This window comes from Lithobates pipiens, unplaced genomic scaffold (genome assembly GCF_037356315.1).
Source record: "Lithobates pipiens isolate NorthernLeopardFrog02 unplaced genomic scaffold, aLitPip1_a1.2 Scaffold_30, whole genome shotgun sequence".
Lineage (NCBI taxonomy): Eukaryota > Metazoa > Chordata > Amphibia > Anura > Ranidae > Lithobates > Lithobates pipiens.
In genome coordinates this window covers 167,776,131-167,790,726 of record NW_027507791.1, presented here as the reverse complement: position 1 = coordinate 167,790,726, position 14,596 = coordinate 167,776,131, and the positions used below count along the sequence as shown (strand labels likewise).

At 48.6% G+C, this 14,596-nt stretch overlaps 1 protein-coding gene across 6 annotated transcripts in view; it reads right to left on the bottom strand.

The window, feature by feature from the left end:
• ZFYVE26 (zinc finger FYVE-type containing 26) overlaps positions 1-14,596 on the bottom strand; it is a 1,794,472-nt gene that overhangs the window by 902,369 nt on the left and 877,507 nt on the right. The window lies entirely within an intron of this gene.

The window sequence follows — 14,596 nt, the reverse complement described above, 5'->3', positions numbered from 1 at the left end:
AATCTTCCCCCCTTTGCTTCAGGGGATGTGGCTACTTAGGATCCCTAATACACACTGTCTGGGAATGCCCCAGAATTAGAGGTTATTGGAATAGTGTTTTCAGCCTTATCCGCAAAGTCACGGGGCTTGGGATTCCCCAGGACGCCAAGATTGCTCTTCTCAATCAGGATATCCCTCATGTGAAGAAATTCTCACAAATTTTGGTCCACTTCATCCTAACAGGAGCGAAATTGTCCATTGCCCGGGCTTGGAAATCACCTAAGGTATCCATACACTCTACTAAACAAAAGATTACTTGGATCATGTTCCAAGAACAAACTTGCAGCGTAATTCTAGACAAAGTAGACCGGTTTAAAAGAATATGGGAACCCTGGGCCAGACATATGGGGATTTCTCTCGGTTAAGGCCCGTTCTTCCCCCCCCCCCTCTAGGTCCCCTCCTGGAGGGAGCCTTCCCCCGGAGGGGCCGGGTTCTCCCCGAGGCCTCCCCTCTATCCCCCACTTTCCACCCGGCTGTCTTCTCCCTACTCTTCTTTCTTCCTCCTTTTTCTCCCTTTTCCCGAACCCCTCCTCCCTATTATTCCTTTCTCTCTCATCTGACATTATCCTAGCTAACCGATGTTGAAAATGTGGACCCTGCTCGGAGAGGGCCCTTGATAAATATAATTTGCCGTCTCATGGGATTGCTCTGTATCCCCGACACAGCATGATCCCAGAAGGGGTGTTGGGGTTCCGGAGCAATTTTTGTTTTAAGTTGACTGTTGTGCCTTGTTCAGTGTTCTCACTGAGAAACCAAACGATACGGGCCAGGTGATGGGTCTTGATCCGCTTACCCCCTGACTTACTATGCAAGTAGTAGAGCTTTTGTCAGATCTGTTGTGCCTTTGTTCTGTAAACCTCATGTTCTTGACTCCCCTGCGCGGGAAACCTATTGTTACATTTTTTGACTATGTTTCAATAAAGCTCTTTTGAAAAGTAAAAAAAAAAAAAAAAAATACTAAAGATCCACTTTAAAGATGTTTATAAAAGAAAACTGCACAGGTAACAGTATTTTATGTATGTATATGTATATATATATATATATATATATATATATATATATATATATATATACACACACATATATATATATATATATATATATACACACATATATACACATACATATATATATATATATATATATATATATATATATATATATATATATATGCTCTGTAGAGCGCCACTCTGGGGATGATCACTCTCCCACAGGCCGGGGCAAGACCTTTACCAGCACCACACACACACACACAGACATACACACACAGACATACACACACACAGACATACACACACAGACATATTTTAGTTCTCCTTTCCTCTCCACCTCACACTTATCTTTGGTGATAAAAAATCATGTATGTTTAACATTATGATTATTATAAACAAACTCAATTGTGCTTCTTGATAATTTATAACTTATACATATGTTACCTTTAGAATATATTTCTTTGGTCATATGCACTTATGTGGGAGACAAGAGATCCTGAGGAAGCTGTGTTTTCCGCAAAATGTATCAACCTAACCTAGTTACTAACTATGTAACCTAAGCTTTCTATTTCGACCAATAGCCATCCATATTTGCAGTGGGCAATGCTGGTAGTAATTTTTGATATTAGTTTTTAGACATACTGTCAGAAATAAAATGTGTTTTTTTTTTTTTCCTTACATATGAATTTATCTGCGTGATCACTGGAGGGGTATTTAAAGTCCTACCATTTACTTTTTTGTGCTATATATTTTTTTTAACAAAAATGACACCCTCCACTAGCATGTATTTAGTAAAAAAAAAAAATCCTACACACATCCAACAAATAAACTTTTGTTAATATTTTTCAGGGGAATTTGTATTGGAGTGAAGGTATAGATCAGCCTGAATGGAGTCTGAGGCCGCATACACACAGGCGGACTTGTCTGACAGACTTGGTCCGCTGAAACGTGTTTCAGCGGACAATCCGCTCCTGTGTGGGCTTCAGCGGACTTTTTCAGCCGACAGTCTGGCGGACTAAGTCTTTTGGAATTTCCGTAATATTGTCCGTCCAAACTTGGTTTCAGCGGACAGTCCGCTCGTGAGTAGGCTAGTTCGACGGACTAAGTATGGCACATGCTCAGAAAGGATTTACACGGCCAAAGGTTGCATTGCAGTGTATTGGACGTCGTATTTCTAGTCCCGTCGTACGTGCCGTACACGTCATCGCGCAAGCTTTCAGCGGACTGTCTGCTCGTCGTGTGTGGTCAAGTCCGTTCATTCAAAAGTAGGACGGACTGTCTGTCGGATTGTCTGACGGACTTAGTTGGTGTGTACGCGGCCTAAGGAATCTCAAGGGCACCTAATGCAAAGGCTAGAGGATCCCTGGTCCTAGTCACTAATGTTCAGTTTCTTGTTGAATCAGGATGTTAATGTAGCGCATACCCTAAAGAGCTGCAAATAAACTGGGATCCTCCACAATGCAGAGCCAGGCACACCAAATTTTCACAGGCACTCTAAGTAAGAGAACAGCCCATGACTTTGTTTTTGTTACTTATTGAGGGTAATAACTTGGATAGGGATGGGACTTTATGGAATGCCTATTTGACTTCAACAACAACTTCAGGGACAACTCTCCCTATACACATATATACTCCTCCTCTTCCTACAGCACATACTTGCAGACCCTGGCTGGAACACTGTGGATACCTGACAGTCACTCAGTCAGATGAGAGCAAATGGCCCATTAGAGGCAGGAACCTCGGTGTGTGGCAGAATTTCAATGTCCAACTTCCAACACTCTTGATCCTAGCACCACCTCTTCAGACACTGCCAATCCAATTGGCTTCAGCTGCCCCTTTCACTAGCTCTCCAGGTGAACGTATTCCTACAGTCCTCCAGACTGACACTTACCAGCCCACCTGGCTGACTCTCAGGAGATCTCCCAGGTGTGTTGACCTACTCCCGCTGTCCTCACGCCTTGATCCTGTGCCTCCAGGAAGGGCCTCCTCTGTGTGTTTTGGTAGGAACCTTCCAGCACCTGAGCGACAGGTCACCCCCCCCCCACCCAGACGAGGGGGCACCCTCAAGGGCCACTGACAGCCTCCTCTGCACTCCATCTCCATCTTCCGCCCAACTGCCCCTCCTGGCATGACTCATACCTATTTATGAGGTGGCCTGCCACTTGCCAGCCCTTTACTGAGGATTGGTTGAGGCCCTGAAATATGCCAAGCAGCTCTTCCTAACCTCCACCCACTATATCTGGAACACTCTCCAAATGTCCAAAAAACAGGGGGGAGGCACCAGAGAAGCTGCTAGGATGAGTCACCCAGCCCTGAACTAAAGTAATCCTGACCCAGATTACACAGCTCAGGCTTAGCCCTGAGCTATGCTTTGCATGTCCTAACAGACCTACACTAACAATCCTAAATTAACTTTTTTTTTTAATCAGAGAATATAATTGTATTGTTAATGTAAATCAACACATGCACAAATATTTGGATTACTATGCAACTCAGTTATAGACTTTGTCATCACAGTACAATTCACAGTGCATACCCAGGGTCCCCAAACCTGTGAATCATAACAGCAAATATAACTCCAGTACTCGAATGGAAAACTAGCACACAAAAACAGACACCCATCAACCCAGAGAGCACCACACCTGGTGTGTGCATGTCAGCCCAACAAGCAGATCAAAACATCCACATGTCCTACCCCATGGTCACCTTAACGGTGTATGGTTTCATTAAGTCACCAATAATCTGTTGAGTACAAGCTGTGGGGGGGGGGGGGGATGGGTGCTGGCAGGGACTCCAACCATCCCTGCCATATTTTGGTGAATTTCTTTGGCATTTTCTTGTACCAATATGTGTGCTTTTCCCTAATAAGTATCCCATTAACCTCCTGAACCCATCCCATTGGGATGTGGGGGCATGCAGGGAGATCCAATACTAGGAAATTAATTTCCTGGCCAAATATAGCAGCCTCAGGATCGCCATGTATGGGGGGGGGGGTATAGGTCCTCCTCTAGTCTGCCCAGTAGGCAAGTGACTGGATCAAGTTGCAGTTGAATAGTATAGGTAGGATTAACAATGTACAGTACTGCCCAGTATCTGACCAGTTTGGGAGATCGCCACAGCATATGAATTACGTTTGGTGTTCCCAAAATTCGTATGTTCGGGAGGATCCAAAATACGAATTGCCGTGCGTCCGAACTCTGTACGGAATATAAACTTTTGTTTACGAATTTCGGATCAGTTGTCGTCGAATCGACGACGACTCAGTCATTATGCTTATTATGACTTGCAAAAGACTTTTTTGTTTAATGATTTTTTTTCTAATTTTTTATGTATTTTCTTTTTTCAGGGTGGCCCTCCACTTTAAGGCCATTTCGCTCTGATGTGCTTTTGGTGCCCTTAAGGGTTCTTTTAATGCACTTTCGAATTTGTTCTTTTTTACTTACAATGGAAGGTGCCTTTTTGGTGTGCTTTTGAAAAAGTGCACCTAAAGCCACGTACACACGTAGCCGTCTGTCCAACGTACTTAGTCTGGCGGACTTCCCGCCAGACTGTCCGTCTGACTTTCCGAACGGGCCCACACACGGCACTTTTTCAGCGGACTAATACGGCGTACTAAGTCCGCCGTACTATCCGCCCTACAGCTCTCCCAGGTATTTGAGCTCCACAGGCACGTCGAGGACCTGGACAACCGCGGACGGCGGCACAACATTAGGGTGCAGGGTGTCCCCGAAACCATTGAGCCAGATGCCATTCAATCCACCCTGTGCGCCATATTCAACGACCTCATGGAGCGCCCGGCAGACTCCCCCATAGACATGGAAAGAGCTCATCGCGCCCTCCGCCCCCCACCCAGGGACTCTGAACCACCCAGGGACATTATTTGCGCTATTGTGAACTTTCCCCTCAAGGAAGAAATCCTTCGTAAAGCGCGCATGAGGGGTCGTATTTCGTTTAATGGGGCAGAGGTGAAACTCTTCCAGGATCTATCGCAAATCACTCTCCAGAATAGGAAGGCGCTTAGACCGTTGCTGGAGACCCTACGCTCTAGAAATATTCAATACAGCTGGAGGTTTCCTTTCGGCCTATCTGCCTCTGCCAGAGGGCGCTCTGCCCTCCTCCGCACTCCTGAGGATCTTTTGGCCTTCTGCGACCAACTTGACCTTCCGCACATCGAGCTCCCAGACTGGTATGCGCTCTTCTTTCCGACGGAACCCTGGCGTCCTGTCTCTCTCAACCCATCGCCGAAAGCCGTTTGTCAGAGGTCCCGCCACCGCCGACCTGGCCCGATGTCTCCTAACGCCCGCTTGTTGCGCCGAGACGTGCGCCAACGAAGTCCCTCGCCTCCGCTAGTACGAGGTGAGGCCCTGGAGGACTAAATGATGTAGCAACCGCCGGGGTCCTGCTGAGAGTACCTCTCCCCTCTTCCCGTCTGGTTCCTGTCCCTGTGACTTTCCTTAATTGCTCTGCCACCCCCTTGCTCCCCTTTACCGCTGGCTTCGGCTGTCCATTCTACGCTGCCATTCACCACGCTCTCCTGTGACATCCGAGACTACCATATGTTGCCTCTTGTGGCCTTGCGACACATAGTGATCGCACATCTCGCCCCCGGACTGTGGTGTATCCACACTAACGGGAGTCTCTCCAGCTCAAATGCCGCCCGGATGATGACCGACATTGCCTAGAACTCACCGAACTTTATCTGTTGGACAACCCTCGCACCCTGGGAAGATACCTACATTCACGCGGTTTCCTTCATCCCATCCCAGCCCTGCACCCGGATTTCCTCATTTTTCCCCCCAGTGCCTTCACAATGGATGTATGCTGCAATCCCCCAGTGACTGCCATCCCTTTTGCTGGTTTTTATCTTTCTTTTTGTCCCCAGGTCCTGGGGGTCTTGAAACTTAGTTTGTCCCACGAATCCCGTGGGGTAAGGCTTTTTCTCCCCTTCCCTCCTGCAGCCGAAATACCCACCTGTTTGTCCCCTCCTCATTTGGACGGATGTTGGGATGACACGAATTTATGATCTTACTGCTCCCCTCTGTAACTCTAATTGTATGTCATTGTCTCGCTGGTTGACTCCTTCAGCTGTACATTTGCCCCCGAGGCTGCCCCTACTTTCACCAGCTGCTCTTCCTTCCCCTTCCCATGTCCCTTCCCTCCCCCTCCCTCCCCTCCCCCGACCCCTCTCCAAGGAGGGTGGGGTACTCGACCAGGACTTCTCCTAGGCCTCCTCACCCTAGGCCAATTTTCTGATGTCGAAGAGGCTTTGTTCATGTTCAGTTGCAATGCTTTTTGTATACTTTTTTTTTTTTTTTTTTTTTTTTTTTTAAAACATTTTATTGAGTTTTGAGAAACAGAACAGAAATGTATGTTTGCGGACGCAACCGCCAGATGTAGTGAATAACAAAAACGTTCCTAAGGTCAGAAATATTCAGGTAGGAAAATGACAATCAAGGCACGTAAATTAGGTTAAAGCGGAGGTCCACCCTAAAATGGACCTCCGCTCATCGGAATCCCCCCCCCCCTCCGGCGCCACAATCGGCACCTTTCAGGGGGGAGGGGGGTGCAGTTACCTGGATAATCCAGGTAACTGCACCCACTTCCGGGCTAGCTCTCTGCGGAACGGGGCGTACGTTATGCCCCGTTCCGCAAGCGCCCGCCCCCTTCAGCAAGTGCCCCGCTGCCTGCTGGGAAACACACAGCTCCCAGAGGCAGCGGGGACCGTCCGGATTGCGCCGCGCGGCTCGCGCATGCGCAGTAGGGAACCGGGAAATGAAGCCGAAAGGCTTCATTTCCTGATTCCCATACCCAAGATGGCGGCGGGACCCGGCAGCCGAGTGAGCGATCGGCTTCGGGTGCCGACATCGCGGGCGCGCTGGACAGGTAAGTGTCACTATTTAAAAGTCAGCAGCTGCAGTATTTGTAGCTGCTGGCTTTAAAAAAAAAAAAAAAAAAAAAAAACGCGGAGTCCCGGTGGACTCCCGCTTTAAGTAGTATAAGTTACAGTTACAGTTATCTAGTAACACAAATATTTTATGTGGCAAGGATAACATTTGTACTTATTTCCATATTTATAACCCATATCAGAGTGTTTAGGGTGCCGTAAGTTATGTGTCAACAAGGGATTCATTCTGAATAATCCTATATTCTGTTATTAACAGGCATATTGTGTGTGTTTCTATAATCTGGGACGAAGAACAAGAGACTGTAGAACCTCTTGTACAACCTTATTGACGCCGAGTTATAGTCCTACAGCCTGTCGGCAGTATATGGATTAGGTAGTTCTTGAGTGGGTTTTGTGAGGCCCACCATGGTGGAGAGTAAGCCATAACTTCTACTCCTTAGGGCTATTAAGTGAAGATTTGGGATCCTGGTATTCCACTCCCCCTCCCTCTCACCCCAACTGGGATCTGACTGTGAGAGGGGAGGGGAGCCCAATAAAAAAAAAAAAAAAGAAATTATTTTTACTCCGTCCCATTGTTAGTGAATAATGACAGCCCCATCGTCAACTGGAGATTGTTTTTTGTATACTTTTGTATTAATGTATAGGCTCTGCGACATATGGCTCATTTTATTATGTCTAGTCACGGTTCTCTATTGTTTTACAGTTTAGCTAACATTATCTAACAGCTTGTTTTTCTTCCAGGTTCCTTTCCAGTGGTAGGCTCCCCTATACGCCTGGCCTCACCTCAGAGTGGGTGAGGTCCCTTATTTACCCATTTAGCCCCCCCCGGACCGCAGCCATCATGTGGCCCCCGTCTGTTCTATAGTCCCCACACAGCAGTCTCTTCGAGACAAGGCTGACACACCAGGCTTCACCAACCGTCCCTCTAGGTAGGCAGCTGGACTAACCCTACCTCTGGCATTTTGTTCTTCCGATTCCCTACCCTTACCCTCACCCACCCTTTCTTTCCCTATACGCTTTCTTTTCTCCCATTCCCTTGCTTTTTTTTTCCTTCCCTGACTTGCCCCCATACCCCTCCCCCCTCATTTTTTTTTTCTACTATCTCCACCCCGCTCCCCCCTCTCCCCTAGGGGTGTAGCCCCCCGCTCCTTCTTCCCCTGTGTAGACCTCTGCATCTGCGTTCCCGGTGAATAACCTCTCTACCTGCTCAGTCCTTTACGATGCAGTCTACTCCCTCAATTAGCGCTCCTCTGAAACTTAAATGTGTTTCCCTCAACCTGAAGGGGCTCAACCTGCCTGAAAAAAGGTCTCAGGTGCTCTCCTCTTTAACCAAATTCAAAGAACATTTTATTTTCTTACAGGAGACGCACTTCCGCTCTGATGCCATCCCTGCACTGTCAAATCACATTTGCAAGACGGCCTTCCATGCCACCAATTCTGTAGCAAAAACGAAGGGTGTATCCGTCCTTGTCTCCAAGCACGCTAACTTCCATCTGACCGACTCCTTGATAGACCCGGAGGGCAGGCATGTCTTCCTTAAGGGCACTTACGCGTCTACACCAATCTCACTGGCCAACATCTATTGCCCAAATGAACACCAGGTAACTTTCTTCTGTACAACCTGTGCCCTCCTTTCTTCCTTTCAGAGCAGATTGCTCCTCCTGGCTGGGGACTTCAATGTACCCCTGAACCCTTTAGTGGATACGTCCACTGGGACGTCCTCGCAGACTTACAAAGCCCTACGCCAGATCAAATCCCAACTCCAAGCCTTATCACTTCATGACGCTTGGCGCACCCTCTACCCCTCCGCCAAAGATTACACATTCTTCTCGGCCCCCCACCCAAAATACTCCAGAATAGATTTCTTTTTTTGTCTCAGAAGGACCCCCCCCCCCCCCCCCTTCTCCAGCACTCCTCCATTGAGCCTATGTTCCTCTCTGATCACCACCCTATCACACTCACGCTCTCTTTCCCCGAGTCCTGCCCCAAAACAAAAATATGACGCTTTAACCCATCTCTGCTCAAAGACCCTCTCGCCCTGGAATGTATCCGCTCGAGTATTTGGCTGTACTTCCAGGAGAACTCAGAGTCTGTTGCCCCCCCCGGTCTCTCTCTGGGAGGCGCACAAGTGTGTGATCAGGGGGGAACTGATGGCTATCTCCTTACAAGCCAAAAAACTGCATCAGGAACGTGTGTCTACCCTCCTGACAAAACTAAAGTTGTTGGAACTGTCCCACAAACAATCACAAGCCCAGGCTACTCTCCAAGACCTGATCCACACCCGTGCTCTGCTCGCAGACGAATTGGGCAAACACACTAAAAGGCGATATATTTTAGGCCAAAGGATCTTCTATGAGCATGGCAACAAGTGTGGCCGCCTCCTGGCACGCTCAGTTCAGTCAGCCAAACTATCTCCCACTGTCCATAACCTGTGCAGCCCTATGGGCTCTTTACTTGCCAAAAATGAGGATATTGCGAAAGAATTTGAGAATTTTTATACCAAACTCTATAACCATCAGCCACCCCGTCACTCCCAATCCGCACGAGAGGCCCACGATGCTATTATCGCGGACTTTCTCTCACTACACAGTCCCAAGCCCATCTCCTCCCTGTGTGCCCAATCCTTGGAGGCACAGTTTTCACCCCTTGAGTTGAACACTGCGTTGAAACAGATGAAGGTCGGCAAAAGCCCGGGGCCTGACGGATTTTCCCTCCAATATTATAAATCTTTCCTAGACACTCTCTCCCCTCACCTTTTACACACGTTCAATGCCTTAGCTGATCCCCAAGTGCGTCCAGATCAGATGTTGAAAGCCCACATCGCCATAATACCCAAGGAGGGCAAGGATCCGCTCCTGGTAGCGAACTATAGGCCAATATCACTTTTGAATGTTGACATTAAAATCTATGCCAAGATCCTAGCCAACAGATTGCTACCTCTGATCTCTAGTCTAATTCCCAATGACCAGGTGGGCTTTGTCCCGGGCAGGGAGGCCTGGGACAACACCACCCGTGCCTTGAACCTACACCATTGGCTCACTTCTTCTAAAACTCCTGGCTTTTTCCTCTCCCTAGACGCAGAGAAGGCGTTCGATAGAGTGGCCTGGGACTATATGCGAGCAGTCGTGGCAGCAGTGGGCTTAGGTGACCGCATGCTCGCCTCTATAATGGCCCTGTACGCCGGCCCCACCGCGGCGGTTAAAGTCAATGGCCACCTATCGAACGCCTTCCCTATTAGCAACGGCACTCGGCAGGGGTGCCCCCTCTCTCCACTGATATATATCCTCACTTTAGAGCCCCTCTTGAATAAACTCAGAGCGAACCCGGACATCAGGGGGGTCCTGGTGAAGGAGAGGGAGTTTAAGGTCTCGGCTTTTGCGGACGACATTTTGCTTTCCCTGACCGCACTGCACACTTCTCTCCCATCACTTCTCCGTGATTTGGAGGCCTTTGGGAGGATTTCCAACCTCAGGATCAACTATTCCAAGTCTCACGCCCTAAATGTCACCCTGCCCTTCCAGGAAGTAGCCCACTGCCAAACTGCCTTCCCCTTTCAATGGGAACGCACCGCTATCTCGTACCTAGGTATAAAAATCCCACACCACTTCTCTGACCTCTTCCCCCTCAACTTTCACACGGCCTTGACCCACACCCAAACCTATCTTAAGGAGTGGAATCACCTTAATGTGTCCTGGTTCGGCCGGGCAGCCCTGCTTAAAATGATTATCTTACCTCGCTTCCTGTACCTGATCCAAACTATACCTATGGCCTTGCCCGTCAGCTTTTTCTCCTCCTATCGGAGGATCTGCTCGGCCTTTCTATGGAAAGACTCCCCCCCGAGGATCAAATACTCTAGACTTACACTGCCCAAACCTAAAGGAGGTATTGCCCTCCCGGACCTACACAAGTACTATGTAGCCTGTCATCTCACCAGGATTGCAGACTGGAATATCCACCCTCTCGAAAAATTGTGGGTATCTCTGGAAAACGCCTTTTCCCCTGTTCCCATCCACCTCCTTCCCTGGCTACTCCCAAAACAATGGCCTCATTCGCTGACCGCACACCCATTCATCTACACCTCCTTGATGTTATGCGAGAAAATCTCCCTCACCGTACCTATCGTGCCATCCCCGGGCCCCTTAACCACACTGCGATGCAACCCTGACTTCCCCCCCTGGAGATTCACCCAACTTTCTTCGGCAGGACTGGCCCTTTGAGGACGTCCTTGCCTCGCACTTTTACCCGGTTGGCAGGATCGCCTCTTTTGATACTCTTAGCAGCCTCTCGAAATCCTCCTCCTTCTCGTTCTGGACGTTCCGTCAAATTCACCACTTCCTCTCCACCCAGGCCTCCCCGGAGGACTGGACGAGACCACTCACCCCATTTGAGAATGTGTGTAACCGTAAGACGCCCCAAAAGCACCTCATCTCCCTCCTATATGCCTTTATCTCAGACCCGGGCGTCCCGACACTATCCCCGTCGCAATCCTACTGGCACAAAGACCTGTCGACCCCCTTTAACACCAGCTGAATGGACTAGAATCCATGAATACGCACACAGTGGTTCACTGAATGTCGCCCTTCAGGAGAACGGATATAAAATTATCACTAGATGGTACAGGACTCCGACCCGCCTCCATAAATTCTCCCCTGCCATCCCGAATGTCTGCTGGAGATGCAACGCCGATGTTGGGACGATGTTGCATATATGGTTGGCATGTCCGGGCATCCAACCTTTCTGGAGGGAAGTTCATAGACTCATCTTAGCAGTCACCACCTTAGATCTAGACTTCTCACCGGCACAATGTCTCCTCCACCACACGTCCCTATCTCGGAGGGCCTATTTTAAATCCCTGGCCATGCACATGGTCAACGCTGCAAGGTTGTGTATTCCTAGACACTGGCGGACCACCCGCGCCCCAACTTTGGGCGAATGGTTCGCGACCATCTCCAGGATTGGTGGCATGGAAGAGTTGATCCACATCTCCCAAGAGAGAATGGAGAAATACTCCTTTACGTGGGCCTGTTGGTCTCACTTTACAACTACCCCTGAATTTAAACAACATGTTCCCCTGGATTAAGCATTGACTCTCACCTAGAGTCCTGCTACTCATTCCTTTTGCCCCTCAGAGTCTTGAGACGAGGCGCTACACCCCCCCCCCCCTTCCTCTTCTTTTTCTTTTGCTTCTTATCTCTCTCTTCCTTCCCTTTACTTGTCCCATCCCTCCGTGTTTCCCCCCCCTCCTTTCCCCATTACCCCCTTACCTCCCCTGTTGTCTTCTCTGTTGCCCGGTTTCCAATGCCTCTCTTTGCCCCACCCTTTGGCCCGTATTTCTACTCTAGGGCGACTCGGGCGAGTGCTGGTAGCCACCCGAGTCGTCTTCCGGTAATCTAACATAGTAAGACTTGGCTTTCACCTGGTATAGTTGTTGGAACAGACTTCCCCACCCATTATCTTGCCTGGTACCCCCAGGAGGTTCCTTTTGGTCCCTCCTTTGCCGTGTTCTTATTGCTGAATGTCTCGGACGCTGTACCTGTTTATTTGTGATTACCTGTTCCTGTTATATTTTTGTAAACCTCAATAAAATCTTTATGGAAAAAAATAAAAAAAATAATGGAAAGCACATTTCTATCAAATTGATGTAATTTTTGTCTTTGTTTTGAATGCAAACCTGTCACTTTAAAAAAAAAAAAAGGGGGCGTGGCTTGGCCGCTGACCGGAATGGCCGCATAAGTGCTGAGCTCCTCTCATCCACTCAGCTACACATAGCATCCAGCGCCATCCGCCACCGCGATCGACTCCACGGAGCCTCAGGGATCACCCCACGTCTCCAGGGACATGACCCGCGGCAGATCCGCCGCCCACGGGGCGAAGAAGCTCACAGATTTTTACATTAAGCAGGCCGGCGCGCAGGCCCAAGATGGCGCCGTTCGGGACGAAGGCCTCACTCCGCAACAGACACCGACGGCCTCGGTGGCTCCTGCATCCTCTGAGGATCATCTTTCTGACATGGAGGACTCTGGAGAGCGGCAGCGTTCGCCCTCCATGTCGCCGGCTGACAGAGGTAAGAGAGCAGCAATCTCCCCAGCACACTCTCCCTCTAAGCCTCCATTAATGAAGAAGCAACATGGCGCTGGCACTTGTAGTCCCACAGCAGCGCTGACTGAAACTAGCTCTTCTCTGGCAGCTTACAGCACATCAGATAGCCCTGCATCTGAACATACCCTGAAAGCCATGCTTCTCTCACTACAAGCTGACATGCAGAAGGAGCTCAGATCCTCCATTAACCATTTGATGGACAGAATGGAAGACATGGAAGAGCGTATAGATCATATAGAGCACCATCTCTCTGCTGCCACTAGCTCTCACAACACTGTAGTTGACATTCAGAATGAACATACTTCTGCGATTCACCAACTGCGTCTTAAAGTCGCAGACCTCGAAGACCGCTCAAGGCGGAATAATATCAAGATCAGGGGAGTCCCAGAGACTGTGTCACCTCCCGATATTGTCCCCTACCTGCACCAGCTCTTTCACAAGCTTATTCCGGCTCTCACACCGCAGGATCTCCTTATTGACAGAGCGCACAGAATACATAAGCCGCAGCACCTCCCAGACACAGTTCCCAGAGATATCCTGGCTAGGATACACTTTTTTAACACTAAGGAGCAGATAATGAGGGCTGCAAGAACCATACGCAACCTCCCTGATCCCTTCACTAAGATTCAGCTATACAATGATATCTCAGCCGCCACCTCACAGGCACGCAAGGCCTTCTCTCAAATCACTGCGATACTTATAGAACATAAAATCGCATACAAATGGGGTTTCTCCACCAAGCTTCTTGTAAACTACCAGCAACAACAAGTCGCATTCTTGACCCCCAAGGATGGTTTCAAACAACTACACAATTGGGGCATTGCCCCTCATGTGCCTCCGGTTCCGCCTCTGAACTCTAGACCTGCAAAAATCACCCATCGATGGGACACGAAACCTAAATCCTGAGCTTCCTACCATAGGGGGCTGCCCCCTTGGGCACCCCCCCCTTTTCTTTTTTTTTGACAAGGCGCTTGTCTTTTCAGGTTAAAGTGGATGACTGTTTCTCTCTCCTCTTTTGAACCCCTACACGCCGAACTGCCACTGTGTGCCAAGCACACGGCATTATTCTCTTCCCATATCTACTTGTGTACCTTACCCAAAGCCACCTTCTGTTCGTTTAGGAACCAACTGGATCCTTAGTTCACGTCTCTATATCTCCCGGTCATAGATATAGGTACATTACTACTGTTTGTGTGATTTATCGCAACTTCGCTTTTGTATTTTTGTTTTTTTTTCTTTTTGTTACAGTTACTGTTTGGTTACTTGTACACTTTGACTCATAGTCAACGGTTATTGTATTCATTATCTGCTCGCAGAGTTAATATTTGCACTTAGTTCTGTTGAAAAGGTCCGTCAATTTCAGTACCATCTTGACAACTGACCCTATCTGCTAATGTCCCTTACAATCACGTCCCTTAATGTTAAGGGACTGAACAGTCCTTTCAAGCGCTCTCTCTTATGGAGGGAAGCTGCGACTTCTCATTCTGATATCCTATGCATACAGGAGACCCATCTCTCTTCCCGGAACTCACCACAATGTACCAATAAACGCTACCCACAT